Source organism: Haliotis rubra, unplaced genomic scaffold, assembly GCF_003918875.1.
Source record: "Haliotis rubra isolate DU_JTF1 unplaced genomic scaffold, ASM391887v1 Scf190, whole genome shotgun sequence".
NCBI classification, from domain to species: domain Eukaryota; kingdom Metazoa; phylum Mollusca; class Gastropoda; order Lepetellida; family Haliotidae; genus Haliotis; species Haliotis rubra.
In genome coordinates this window covers 851,892-866,157 of record NW_025765892.1, presented here as the reverse complement: position 1 = coordinate 866,157, position 14,266 = coordinate 851,892, and the positions used below count along the sequence as shown (strand labels likewise).

The following is a 14,266-nucleotide window of genomic DNA, read 5'->3' as shown; positions in this document are numbered from 1 at the left end:
AACAGCAACATCGGTACAAGAAGTAACAGCAACATCGGTACAAGAAGTAACAGCAACATCGGTAAAATAAGTAACAGCAACATCGGTACAAGAAGTAACAACAACATCGGTACAAGAAGTAACAACAACATCGGTACAAGAAGTAACAACAACATCGGTACAAGAAGTAACAACAACATCGGTACAAGAAGTAACAGCAACATCGGTACAAGAAGTAACAGCAACATCGGTACAAGAAGTAACAACAACATCGGTACAAGAAGTAACAGCAACATCGGTACAAGAAGTAACAGTAACATCGGTACAAGAAGTAACAACAACATCGGTACAAGAAGTAGTAACAACATCGGCATCGGTACAACATCGGTAAAGAAGTAACAGCAACATCGGTACAAGAAGTAACAGCAACATCGGTACAAGAAGTAACAGCAACATCGGTACAAGAAGTAACAACAACATCGGTACAAGAAGTAACAGCAACATCGGTACAAGAAGTAACAACAACATCGGTACAAGAAGTAACAGCAACATCGGTACAAGAAGTAACAGCAACATCGGTACAAGAAGCAACAACAACATCGGTACAAGAAGTAACAACAACATCGGTACAAGAAGTAACAGCAACATCGGTACAAGATGTCGGTACAAGAAACAGCAACATCGGTACAAGAAACACAACATCGGTACAAGTCGGGTACAAGAAGTAACAACAACATCGGTACAAGAAGTAACAGCAACATCGGTACAAGAAGTAACAAACATCGGTACAAGAAGTAACAACAACATCGGTACAAGAAGTAACAGCAACATCGGTACAAGAAGTAACAGCAACATCGGTACAAGAAGTAACAGCAACATCGGTACAAGAAGTAACAACAACATCGGTAAACAACATCGGTACAAGAAGTACCAACAGCAACATCGGTACAAGAAGTAACAGCAACATCGGTACAAGAAGTAACAACAACATCGGTACAAGAAGTAACAGCAACATCGGTACAGCAACATCGGTACAAGAAGTAACAACAACATAAACATCGGTACAAGAAGTAACAGCAACATCGGTACAAGAAGTAACAGCAACATCGGTACAAGAAATAACAGCAACAATCGGTACAAGAAGTAACAACATCGGTACAAGAAGTAACAACATCGGTACAAGAAGTAACAGCAACATCGGTACAAGAAGTAACAACAACATCGGTACAAGAAGTAACAACATCGGTACAAGAAGTAACAACATCGGTACAAGAAGTAACAACATCGGTACAAGTAACAGCAACATCGGTACAAGAAGTAACAACAACATCGGTACAAGAAGTAACAACAACATCGGTACAAGAAGTAACAGTAACATCGGTACAAGAAGTGACATCAACAATGGCACAACAAGAAGTCACGCCAACAGAAGTACAGGGGGATTGTAAATGCCAAATATTGCAAGAAAATGTAAAAGCGAGAATTAACAACATAAACACAAGAAGTAATAGAAACATTGTTATATTTGTTGATTTCCAAATCTGTACGCAAAATATATTGAGCGTGATACCAACAAACTGAGGAATGTTATACCATTAACAATTATATAGCTTTACAAATTGCTGAAAAGTAATTTCAATGTCAGTAGACAAGAGAATGTCACAAGGATATATAGCGATGGTGTAAAACATACAAGTTGTGGTAACAGCAATGGGGTCAGTGATAATATCATTCATCTGTGCCCATGATTCCAAACAGACCTTGTCTTAACATCCAGGGTGTAAAGTTGGTAGTCATTCTACAACAGGTTTTCATGTGATATGAGATTATCGGAGCATGCACCTGTTCCATTCTGAAGTCGAAAAAAGCTTGCAAAATGACCCAAACTCTCTACGCTGTTTCAGAAGATATTAGCTGCAATTGACTGAAAAATATATGAATGACGAGGTGTGTACAATGCCAGGGTTCACGCTAACGGGTTGTTTTTTTTAAAATGGTGAGAAATAAAAAACATCGAATGAAGAAATCTCCACGAGATTATTCCACCCGATGACTGATTGCAATCATGATAATATTATTTCGTTTAATCCTTTCTAAACTGGATTAAAATTTTGACAATGACGGTCATTTCAATGATTTAACTGTCAGCGTGACCCAGGCACATGTTCAGGGAGCGATATCAACAAAGGCACAATTAATGAAACAGATTTAGTCTGTCGTCGGTGACAAATTGTAGCTGGCGTTGTCACGTGATGTTACTGACGTGTTTATTCTTATAATAACAAGAGCCAGTTTGTATTCAGCCTGTTTGCGATAATCAGTCAAGTCGGAAGTGACACAACCGACGTGTTTATGTGGGCTTGGTGTCAGATAACGATATAACCACCCCATATAAAAGCGAGCTGTGTTATAAGAGAGCCGACCCGTGAAGATCCGGGTTAGAATTGGTCTTCAGTAACCCATGCTTGTCGTATGAGGCGACTAACGGGATCTGGTGGTCAGGCTCGCTGACTTGGTTGACACGTCATCTTATCCCAGTTGCGTAGATCGATGCTCATGCTTTTGATCACTGGATTGTCTGGTCCAGACTTGATTATTTACAGACCGCCGCCTCAAAGGTGGAATATTGCTGAGTGCGGCGTAAAACTCAACTCACTCATTGCTGAGAAATACCCCAAAAGCGCCGTTAAACCGTATTCGCTTGTTCATTCATATTAAACATATACCGTATTTGTCATTTGAGCTGTCTGCATTGATCTCAAATCTGCCACTTTGGAAAATGTTTTTTGAATATGTTCCTCTAATCACAACCTCAGCTCTCGTACAACATGGAGTAAAATGTCCACTCGTCACACGAAAATCAAATTGAAACAAGCCAGAGTTTAACAAAAAGATGGGACAAAATTATAATTCCAGGGAATTAATTCCACCTAGTCTTCTTGGACCATATTGCATTTTCATAAATTTGTCAGTTGCATTTGGAATTTAATATTTTATGAATATTTGCTTAAGTTAACTGGACTTCGAATAATGTAATCACATTGCCATTCTCAAGGATGGTTCAAATATCGTCCGAAATCGACCAAAAAAAAGGGGGTTTAAGAGTCTCTAAGATTTCAAATAGAGGGTGATGTCATCGAATTTTGAAAGCAATTTTAAGAAAAATGTAATTACTTTAAATTAGAATCGACGAATTATGTAATGATTCAAAGAGCTGTGGTCAGTCAAATATTAGCCTATCTAGATTCAGGCATTATTTGTGTTGACATCCCGTCCCGACGTAATTAATACAAGGGAGAACATTCAAAGCGTTTTCGACAAGAAAGTCTTAATGCCACTGGAAATATGGTTCCACCAACATGCTCCACATAATGGAAAGGTTAGAACCCCAGGACAAGAATCTTCTCAAACCGAGGCTTGGGTTGGTCTCCTGAAAGTGTTTTCCCTTCTTTAAACACGTGGGAAAGAGTGAGAGAATGACTGAGTGATGTTTGGCGCCGCAGAGCTTTATATCTACTGAGGTGTTGAACCAGAAATGTTTAACATACTGTCAACCACGACAAAGCACGACCCGCGAGTGTCTTAAGGTTACATGTAAGGATGCAAGCAAATCGATTTTAGGGTTACAATTGTCGTAAACACCCTGATGGTAAAGTATGGTAGAAACAAACCGATTTTAGGATTACAATTGTCGTAAACACCCTGATGGTAAAGTATGGGTAGAAACAAACCGATTTTAGGATTACCATTGTCGTAAACATCACTGATGATATAGTATGAAAGAAACAAACCGATTTTAGTGTTACGATTGTCGTAAACATCACTGATGATATAGTACGAAAGAAACAAAAGGGTTACAATTGATGACAATGTATGGATAGAAGCAAAACGATTTTAGCATTACGATGGTCGTTATCACCACTGATGATAAAGTAAGCGAGTTTACTTTACGATTGTCGTAAAAGCGGGGTTACAACATGGGAAACATGGACGTTGTGAAGTAGGGTCGTGGACGACTGTAGATCATCGTAACTGTACGTTGTGAAGTGGGGTCGTGGACGATTGTAGGCCATCGTAACTTGACGCTGCGAAGTGGGGTCATGGACGACTGAAGGTCATCGTAACTGAACGTTGTGAAGTGGGGTCGCGGACGACTGTAAGTCATCGTAACTGTACGTTGTGAAGTGGGATCGTGGACGACTGTAAGTCATCGTAACTGTACGTTGTGAAGTTGGGTCGTGGACGACTGTAAGTCATCGTAACTTTACGTTGTGAAGCGTTACTTCTGCTGTCAGACACTGGTTTGTCCGATCCAGAATCGACTGCGTTTACAGATCGTATATTAACGGTGACTACAACATTGCTGGGATTTCTTTGCCAATACAACATGTGGAGAAAATCTGTCATCTCAGAGCGCGCGCCGTTGAGGCATGGTGAATTAACAGTCGCAGCCTCCACACTTCCCTCGTCTCCTCAGCCGAGGTGTAATATGATACCTCCTCAAGTTGTACTCAAAATCGTGGGTCTAACATCAGCCTGTCTCACGTGTCTGACCCATATTATTTGCCTACAGCCTAGCCCTCCCTACACTGCTAAGGGCTCTAAATGAAGTCTAGATTTCCCCAGGTCTGCCTTGGGCTCCTTGTCAATTTAAATAGGTTTGTTTGTTACTATCAGATAATACATTCAGAGACTAAACATTAGTCTAGTCAAACATGTGCACTCATATGTGTAAAAAGAAATTATACGGGTTTTATAACATATTTGTTCAATGCAATCAGCGTTCATTGCCACATGAAAATGATTTGAGTTTGTCTTGACCATCACCAGAACAACCCAACTCAATAGAATTTCAAATGTATTTCAAACTTACCGGTATTCACATTCCATGTTTGAATATCCAATCCATATTGTCATTGTATCCTGCCTTGTAATGCGATAAATTTAGGAATCAGGGATGATATTGAGATGTTATACCCAAATCCCATATGTTTTGTGATTGTATTGAATGAATCAACCACCAAAACACATGAGACTAATATTGCACCTTCCATGTAAATAGGAACATATGTTATATCTGGGATTGTGTTGTGCAAAATCTCTCCCTCTCACAGTGCTATGAGACGCGATCTGGTGACCCACATTTGCGTGTAATGGGACTATGCTGTGGCAGGAGGGGTAGGGAGGGACAGGGGCACTGCTGTGTGGCAGAGGGAGGAGGTTTCTGTCGACAGTTATATAGCCTGACGACATTTCTCGTGAGTGTAAAACACCCATAAATAAAAATGCTCGTTAGAATGAACGCTAGCTAGGGCGTGTCAGCTTTGAAATGTGCGTTCTGGTCATGCAGGGGTTTTGTACATCATATTTAGGAATGCAACTTTCAACTTTCTAAAATTCCATCAGGAAAGGGGTGTAATTGTATAGTGTTAGCATGAAAGAGTAATCATAAATGACAACTCACAGGTGTATATTATTTTCATATGGGTATTTATATAGCACTATAGTCCATACCGCATGCATGCTCAAAGGGCTGGTAACTTTTTTCCTTGGATGTCAATCACAGCCATATTACCATTCTCAACTCCGCGGGGAGCATCTTGCTGCCACTAGGCGCACTAAGTTAATGTGGCTCCCAACGGGGTATACATCACAAAAACAAGATAAACTGATTTTCATTTTTATTAGCTCCGTTTCAAACGAGGTACAACTACAGGATAGGAGCGCTCCCAGAAAGTTAACTTTACATCTGTTGTCTTATCACCGTTCCTAATCGTCATGGCCTTCACTCTCTTCCATCAGATGTTATGTCTGCATTATCATCTTCGGTCAAGCCTTCGACCCAAGACTTATATTGGTACAGATTGGAAAACACATCATGATACAGATTATTTGTGTCTCCTACTTGTTTCCAAGTATTCCCTTGTGTCTTTGGACCATGCTGCATATGGAACAGATAAGTAATAAAACCAGGCATACGTCTCTTTAAACATTGCTCCACATGTATTTGTTAAGTTTGGCTTGAATCGTAATCTTCGTTTTAAACCTCTTTTCATGTACAGTTGTCGTTTCTCATCAAAAGTCTTTATTCAGCTCCGTGTGTACGTGAATACATTTTATCTTATACCTTGTGCTCTTCGAGATCAGCCATCTTTTTTTCCTGTTGTTTTGTGCGACTTCGTTTAATGATTCATCATCATCATCATCATCATTTTCCATTTGGGGACATTGTTTATCGTTATAAATGTCTTTATGGGGTTATTAGTTATTGCTAAACCTTGGCCACCAATAGTCCACAATCAATGAGTGTAACCGCGTGCCTTCACAGGAGAGAAGTTGTCGTCTTCCTCCCTCTTCCCTTGCTTTGCTTGGAGGTGGCTTCAGAGATTGGACCACTGGAAGGACTTTTAGGACACCAGTTTCTTCCTGTGTTTTACCAAATCATGCATGTCTTGAAACGCTTAAGGTCCACAGTCATCCTAGGATGGCATGATTTGGGAGGGTTTTCTTCACACGTCTACTCCTTGCAGAGGTCTAACTCCTCGGACTCTGAATGGTCCTAAGCTTGGTTGTCTCCTTTTTAAACTAGCAGATGCATTGGAATGCAGAGTCTATGGAAGTGGGGAGGTGTTTGGGGTTTTAGATCAGCCAATGAAGGTAACCCATATGGTTTTCTGGATGTGGCCCTTTAGAACGGCTCCATGGGAGCGGTCTAATATTTACCTGGATACATTTGCCTCCTTAAAGTCATGTGATGGGTTGTTAGATCGATAGGGTTGTTGAACAGGAAAGGCAGATGATAATGGCAGTTTCTTTACGTTGTAGGATCCTTGCAGATGACCCTGGGAATTCTGGTTCAAGGCTATCCACTGGGGAGATTACATTGATGGCTTGCTTCGTAAACAGTTCTATATTAGATGGATCTGCTGCTCGCATATCTGACATTAAGTCGTCGAGGATCACCCACATTTCACCACATGGGGTCCAGAACGCATCCTTTTCGAGATCGGAAGGAATGCCTTGATGGGGAATTCCATAGGGATAAACATGGGTTTGAATGAATTATTTATGCAAAGGGCTGCCATCGTTTAGCAAGAATACCAAATAATACGTTCCAGGATAAAGGGTTTAATGTTCATGCGTTCTAGGAGATCTATTTCACTGCATGAGTACGTTTTCCACAGGAGGTGCGGCCCTGAGACAATCATAGTGAAGGGAGTGCTATGAGTCTACATTCTTCCAAAGCTACCCACATATGGTTTGCACAGTAAGTTTGCATCCTAGCGGTGGTAGGTGAGGCGTCATCATCTCTAAATAATGAGTGGTGGGTAGGTAGGTAGATGTAGTTAATAGTGGTGCTCAATCAGATGAGAGAGTGGTGGTGGGTAAGTTGTAGTGAATTGCTCAGTAACAATTGCATTGGTGGTAGGTAGCAGCTGCATTGCTCGTCTGTAAGCCCCAGTTCCTGAGATGTCTAGCCATCCCCTTCTGAAGGCAATCTATTAGCACACGGGACGTACGTTGCTTGGACTGCATAGTGGTCAGTCTAAATGGCAAGAACCTGTCTACTAATGCGCATCACAAAAACGTCTTCGTTTCTTTGTGCACGAGCCTCTGGGAAGTCGGTATTTTGGCTTCAGTTTCCCCGTTCTCCTGCATCTGAAGAAGTGCTCTGGCCTGTTGAACGACTTGTTGGGTTGGAACGTGCGAGCAAACTTTTCTGTAGAAGGGTTAGGTCTATCTGCCTTGTTTTCTCCGCAATAGATCACACAATCATCCACGTTAAGTAAAGGGATTTAGGATATCCTTTAGCCTGCGAATAGTAATGTTGGTCCATTTCTTAGGATCGATCCAAATGGGGTCTCAATTATCGTCTGTTTCATTATCTTGTTCAAGGGGTAGATACTAGCTCTCACACAGAGGTTTCAGATGAAGTGTCACTATCACCTGGAGTCCACAGCTAAATGAAGCTAAATCTACCGTTTCTGTCCTTTATATAGATGTCTGCTAGAATACAACATACATTTGTGTTATTATAGTTTTTTAACACGGAAATCTTCCCTGATGTAAACTAAGTGATATGCTCGAGCGTCGAGCGTATTATATCTCCATTCTATAATCATAAATACCTTGGTGTCGTAATACAAAACAAACTTAGCGCTACGACTGTCGTAAGTCTATGTTAAAGTATGGGAGTTACGATCACCCTAGCGCTACGACTGTCGTAAGTCTATGTTAAAGTATGGGAGTTACGATCACCCTAGCGCTACGACTGTCGTAAGTCTATGTTAAAGTATGGGAGTTACGATCACCTTAGCGCTACGACTGTCGTAAGTCTATGTTAAAGTATGGGAGTTACGATCACCTTAGCGCTACGACTGTCGTAAGTCTATGTTAAAGTATGGGAGTTACGATCACCTTAGCGCTACGACTGTTGTAAGTCTATGTTAAAGTATGGGAGTTACGATCACCTTAGCGCTACGACTGTCGTAAGTCTATGTTAAAGTATGGGAGTTACGATCACCTTAGCGCTACGACTGTCGTAAGTCTATGTTAAAGTATGGGAGTTACGATCACCCTAGCGCTACGACTGTCGTAAGTCTATGTTAAAGTATGGGAGTTACGATCACCCTAGCGCTACGACTGTCGTAAGTCTTTGTTAAAGTATGGGAGTTACGATCACCCTAGCGCTACGACTGTCGTAAGTCTATGTTAAAGTATGGGAGTTACGATCACCCTAGCGCTACGACTGTCGTAAGTCTATGTTAAAGTATGGGAGTTACGATCACCCTAGCGCTACGACTGTCGTAAGTCTATGTTAAAGTATGGGAGTTACGATCACCCTAGCGCTACGACTGTCGTAAGTCTATGTTAAAGTATGGGAGTTACGATCACCTTAGCGCTACGACTGTCGTAAGTCTATGTTAAAGTATGGGAGTTACGATCACCCTAGCGCTACGACTGTTGTAAGTCAGTGTTAAAGTATGGGAGTTACGATCACCCTAGCGCTACGACTGTCGTAAGTCTAGTGTTAAAGTATGGGAGTTACGATCACCCTAGCGCTACGACTGTCGTAAGTCTATGTTAAAGTATGGGAGTTACGATCACCTTAGCGCTACGACTGTCGTAAGTCAGTGTTAAAGTATGGGAGTTACGATCACCTTAGCGCTACGACTGTCGTAAGTCTATGTTAAAGTATGGGAGTTACGATCACCTTAGCGCTACGACTGTCGTAAGTCAGTGTTAAAGTATGGGAGTTACGATCACCCTAGCGCTACGACTGTCGTAAGTCAGTGTTAAAGTATGGGAGTTACGATCACCTTAGCGCTACGACTGTTGTAAGTCAGTGTTAAAGTATGGGAGTTACGATCACCCTAGCGCTACGACTGTCGTAAGTCTATATGTTAAAGTATGGGAGTTACGATCACCCTAGCGCTACGACTGTTGTAAGTCAGTGTTAAAGTATGGGAGTTACGATCACCCTAGCGCTACGACTGTCGTAAGTCTATGTTAAAGTATGGGAGCTACGATCACCTTAGCGCTACGACTGTCGTAAGTCTATGTTAAAGTATGGGAGTTACGATCACCTTAGCGCTACGACTGTCGTAAGTCTATCTTAAAGTATGGGAGTTACGATCACCTTAGCGCTACGACTGTCGTAAGTCTGTGTTAAGGTATGGGAGTTACGATCACCCTAGCGCTAATGCCTGGTTCACATGTGGCGTGCGACGGGTCTACGGCGCCCGTAAACTGCCCGTAGTTCCAATTCCGCGCGGTTGCCGCTCTACGATTTTGTTAAACAGCGAAGTTCGACAAAATTAAAAAAAACGTAAGCCCGGTCCCGTTGCCTGTAGGAGGCATCGACTTGGCACTGCACGGGCACCGCACGATGTTTTGGAACTGAAGGATCGTGGGATATCCGCACGGCCATCGCACAGCTACGGCACGATCACCGGGCGGCCTCGGTCCGATCTCCGTACTATGCAGGTTTGCCTCGGCCTGTCCCACAGGAAATCACACGATGCCTATAGACAATGTGAAACATACGTCGTAGCCGGCGGTCACCCACGATGCCAAAAAATTGTACGGAAAATCGTAGACTACTTATCGCACGGCGTGATAAATGTGATCCAGGTTTAAGATTGGTGAGGTGAGGTGAAATGGGGTTTAACGTCGTGCTTGAGAATATTTCGCTCATATGACGACGTGCATGCATGTGTATGTGCGGCTGCTTGTACTAGCCCAGACTTAAGCTGGTTTTATCGTGCTAGCCCACTGAGATACCATGCCGCAGTGAAGCATGAATACCCCACCCAGACACATTATACTGACTCCGAGCCGACCAGTCCTTGTTGTACCCATTAATGACGCGGTCGGGGATCGAACCCGCGACCTTCCGCTCAAGTGCACCCAGGACCCTTTTCCCACCGTACATTTGTATTGGTCCAGATTTCCTTCAGTACGACAGAGGACGGCGAGGTGGCCTAGTGGGTAAAGCCTTCGCTCATCACGTCAAAGACCCGGGTTCGATTCCCTATATTGGTATAAGACAATTTTCTGGTGTCCCCCGACGTGATGCTCCTGGAATATTTCCAGGCGGCGTAAAATCTCATTCACTTACTCTGGCACGACGCTAAAATGGCCGACCAAGCAAATCAATCTCATGAGACAAAGTTTTTGGTGAGTGAGATGGAGATTTGTCGTCACTTCCTAAACCAAACTGGAAATGAGCCATGGCCTCTTTCTGATTGTAATGTTACGCGAGAGACGATCGCGTGGTTATTGCTCGTGAAGCACGTGAAACGACCGCGAGGTTACCGCACGTGAAGCTTGTGCAGTTCGACAGCGGGCTATCGCACATAGAGCACGGGATTTTGTGACTGGGTGAAACACTCCACCGTCTTTGACGATTTTGGAATCGTGGCATCTTGTAAATCACATAAGGCAAGTATGTTTCGAATGAATAAACTCTTTCAATAAAACTGTATTTTACCGTATCCAAGGCAGAGTGCCATTTCTATATCATACTAGACACAGCCATTACCGAGGACAGAGAGCGCAGGATACCATAGTGACGTCACAAAGCCGTCTCACAATGTACCTCCAACATTGGCGTGACTGAAAAAATATATTCTCTCGCGTGAAGAAGATGGTTAGAATATTAAGGGGTCTTCAAAAATATTAATTCATATTCTTGGTGCTAATATAAATATTTATTTAATTTATTTAATCAAAGGATCTTGGCAGACGTGTATAATTTGTAAATGGCATCTCATTGAATCTTCAAGAATCCCACCGTCATCCGAATGCCTGGGACCCACCCTGCTATACATTTCCGTTACAGTCTTCTGAGCTTCTTGGGGCGGTGGGGTAACCTCGTGGTTAAAGCGTTCGCCCGTCACGCCGAAGACCCGGGTTCGATTCCCCACATGGGTACAATGTGTGAAGCCCATTTCTGGTGTCCCTTGCCGTGATATTGCTGGAATATTGCTAAAAGCGGCGTAAAACTAAACTCACTCACTCTGAGCTTGTAGGACAATTATGTGATACAGGATGAACTAACAGGAAGGACGAGGGTCGTTGATCATCGATCAGGCACGGATTTGGTTCGGTGAGACTCGATTGTGGGCAAGCCGCCATGTCACAGACTGAATATCGCTGACGGTGGAGTTAAATTATATTTATCCACTCAGTAATTTCCACACAGCTGAACTAAAATACATAAAAGAACAATGCCGTTGGAAAAGTCTATTAACTGTCTCAGATTCTTAATTATTACTTTAAGGTCGGTCCAGTATCATATCTAACGGTACAAGCTTCCTCGAAACTCGGTGATAAATTATCATTGGTGAAAACCTTTAACTTTATCAAATACTTTAAGCAGCGTCGCTCGTGCATCATGAAATTGTTTGAAAGGGGCTTAAGTAAATCATGTCCGTGAGAGCGAGCGGAAGCTCGTTCATTTGCAGCTATGTACATTGACATGGGAAAATATTAGCAAATCGCATGATTTGCACGTGCATTATAAGTTGCCCCGTCATTAAGGTCTGGTGACAGGTGGCGGGTTTCGCAAGGATGTTTATACAAGCCTGTCTGCACGTCTGATAATGATTTCTTCATGCCGACTTGGAGAAAATGCATGATTTTCACGTGCGGTTGGTTCTCTGCCTGGAGGGGCTGTCCATTTCGCAGTAAATTGCCGCAAAATATAGCGTTGATCATAATACTGCACGCCCAGTGTTTACATTCTTGTATTTATGTATTCTCGATATCATTGTTTGTTTTGGTCTTTTTTAATTTAATTAAGGAATATCGGGCTCATCAATTTCATTTTATATGTCAGCATTCATTCCAGTTATCCAGGGAATATTTCTTCCAACGAACATACTCACATGTACAACACACAGAGTATGAAATATGGTTATTATATACACATATGGTTCATCCTTAAGAAGAGGTCTCAAACGTGTATTCCTGACATAGGCACGTGAGTCCATTTATATCATGGAAAATAACACCAACTAGTGTTCAATTCCTAAACAGTGTTTTCTTTTGATATTGGTTTGCATTACACACACAACCATCCATGTGCTGAAAGTTTGTTAAATGACCATTGAAACTCGGGTGAAAATGAAGTGTGCACCCCTCCTTTTCTCAATAGTGTGCACCCCCCTTTCTCAAAAAGCTGTATCCGCCCCTGCCATTGATTATCACAATGATGGCGTCAATCCTGCTGTGAGTGAGTATGGTTTTACGCTACTTTTAGCAATATTCCAGGTATATCGCGCCGGGGTACACCAGAAATTAGTCTTCAGAATTTTATATTATACCAGTGTACGGAATCGAACCCAGGTCTTCGGCATGATGAGCAAACCCTTTATCAACTAGGCTACCCGACTGCCCCGCTGGGAATCAGATGCAGAACCACCCAAAGTCCCTTTAATCCCAGTTGATGTGGTCTGGCGTTGGTTGCCATACCATATGTTTTTAGTAACTTTTTACTTCATCTGTCGACAGGTGTTTAATAATATTATAACTTGTTTTCATCGGCATATGGCTGCAATATTTCCAATGCCTCCTAAAATTGAAACTAACTCACTTAAACGTACGTAAATTGATATAAAAGTGTGCCTCAAATATTCTCTCACGTTTATCATGTGTTCTCAAATCCTTGCCCGTCTGCTGAGGTGATGAATTATTTTGGTCATGTTGACAAGGCTCCCGATCTCGGATAAGAAGTTCCGTTCTTCATCACGGACTCTGGCATTTAATGGCCCCACGCCGTCTTTGACGATCTGGGAATCGTGGTATTGTGTAAGTTACATAACGCAAGTATTTTTCGAATGAATAATGTATTTCAATAAAACAGTATTTAACCTTTATCCAAGGGAGAGTGGCATTTCTTATTTCATTCCAGACATGGCCATTACTGAGGACAGAGGGAGCAGGATTCCATAGTGACGTCACAAAGCCGTCTCACAATGTACCTCCAACATTGGTGTAACTGAACAATATATTCTCTCGAGCGAAGAAGCATGTTGGAATTTCAAGGGTTCATCTAAATATTAACTCATATTCTTAGCGCTAATGAAAATGTTCTTTTTATCCTTGGAGGTCATGAAAGACGTATATAACTGTAAATGTCATCATCCGAATCCCAGGGAAGGTCCGCGGTTCGAATCCCACCACGGACTCTAACATTTTATGGCCCCTACGTAAAGATATATTAAGAGGAAGATAGATGTATTCACAAATCAGCATTAATAGCAGTCTGAACTAATTTGACAATACATATTTCACTTTATTGAAAAAAGTGTATAGTGACGTGGATGAGACGACCAATGCAACATGGCTTCCCACTCAGACACAGTATATCGTCTCCGATAATTGCTTGTATAACAAAAAATGAAAAAAAAAGAGAAATAACAATGAATCAGTTTGCTGATTTTTTTCTGCATTATATTCACCAAAGAAATCCATTTCACGGATGTAAAAAGTTCTCAAAGCAACACTCGGTGACATATTACCTAAATCGCCAGGAATCTGGAGTTGCGCATCAAGATGACACAGACACTTTAGATAATGACGCCCATAATTGACCAATTATCTTCCTTTGGTAACGACGACCTCCGAACCAGAGCGTTGTGTCCACGCCTTCCAGACTTAATGGTCGTCGACCCCTCAATTTCTATCTTGATGTAGTTATTGTCCAGTCAAGTAAGAAGTTTCGAGACTAATTCAAGCCGTCAAACGGCGTTCACCATGTTGCGACTTTGTTACCATTTGA

The 14,266-nt window shown here is 42.0% G+C and overlaps 1 long non-coding RNA gene across 2 annotated transcripts in view; it reads left to right on the top strand.

Annotated features, from left to right (window-relative positions):
* LOC124274408 overlaps positions 1–13,878 on the top strand; it is a 58,760-nt gene extending 44,882 nt beyond the window's left edge. The window contains exons 1-3 of one of the 2 annotated variants that reach the window (XR_006897932.1): positions 11,024–11,076; positions 13,197–13,293; positions 13,397–13,878. This is a non-coding gene — a long non-coding RNA (uncharacterized LOC124274408). Of the gene's footprint in view, positions 1–11,023; positions 11,077–13,196; positions 13,294–13,396 lie in introns of those variants that run through there. The other variant, XR_006897933.1, reaches the window with a different exon arrangement.
* Positions 13,879–14,266: the final 388 nt, after the last annotated feature.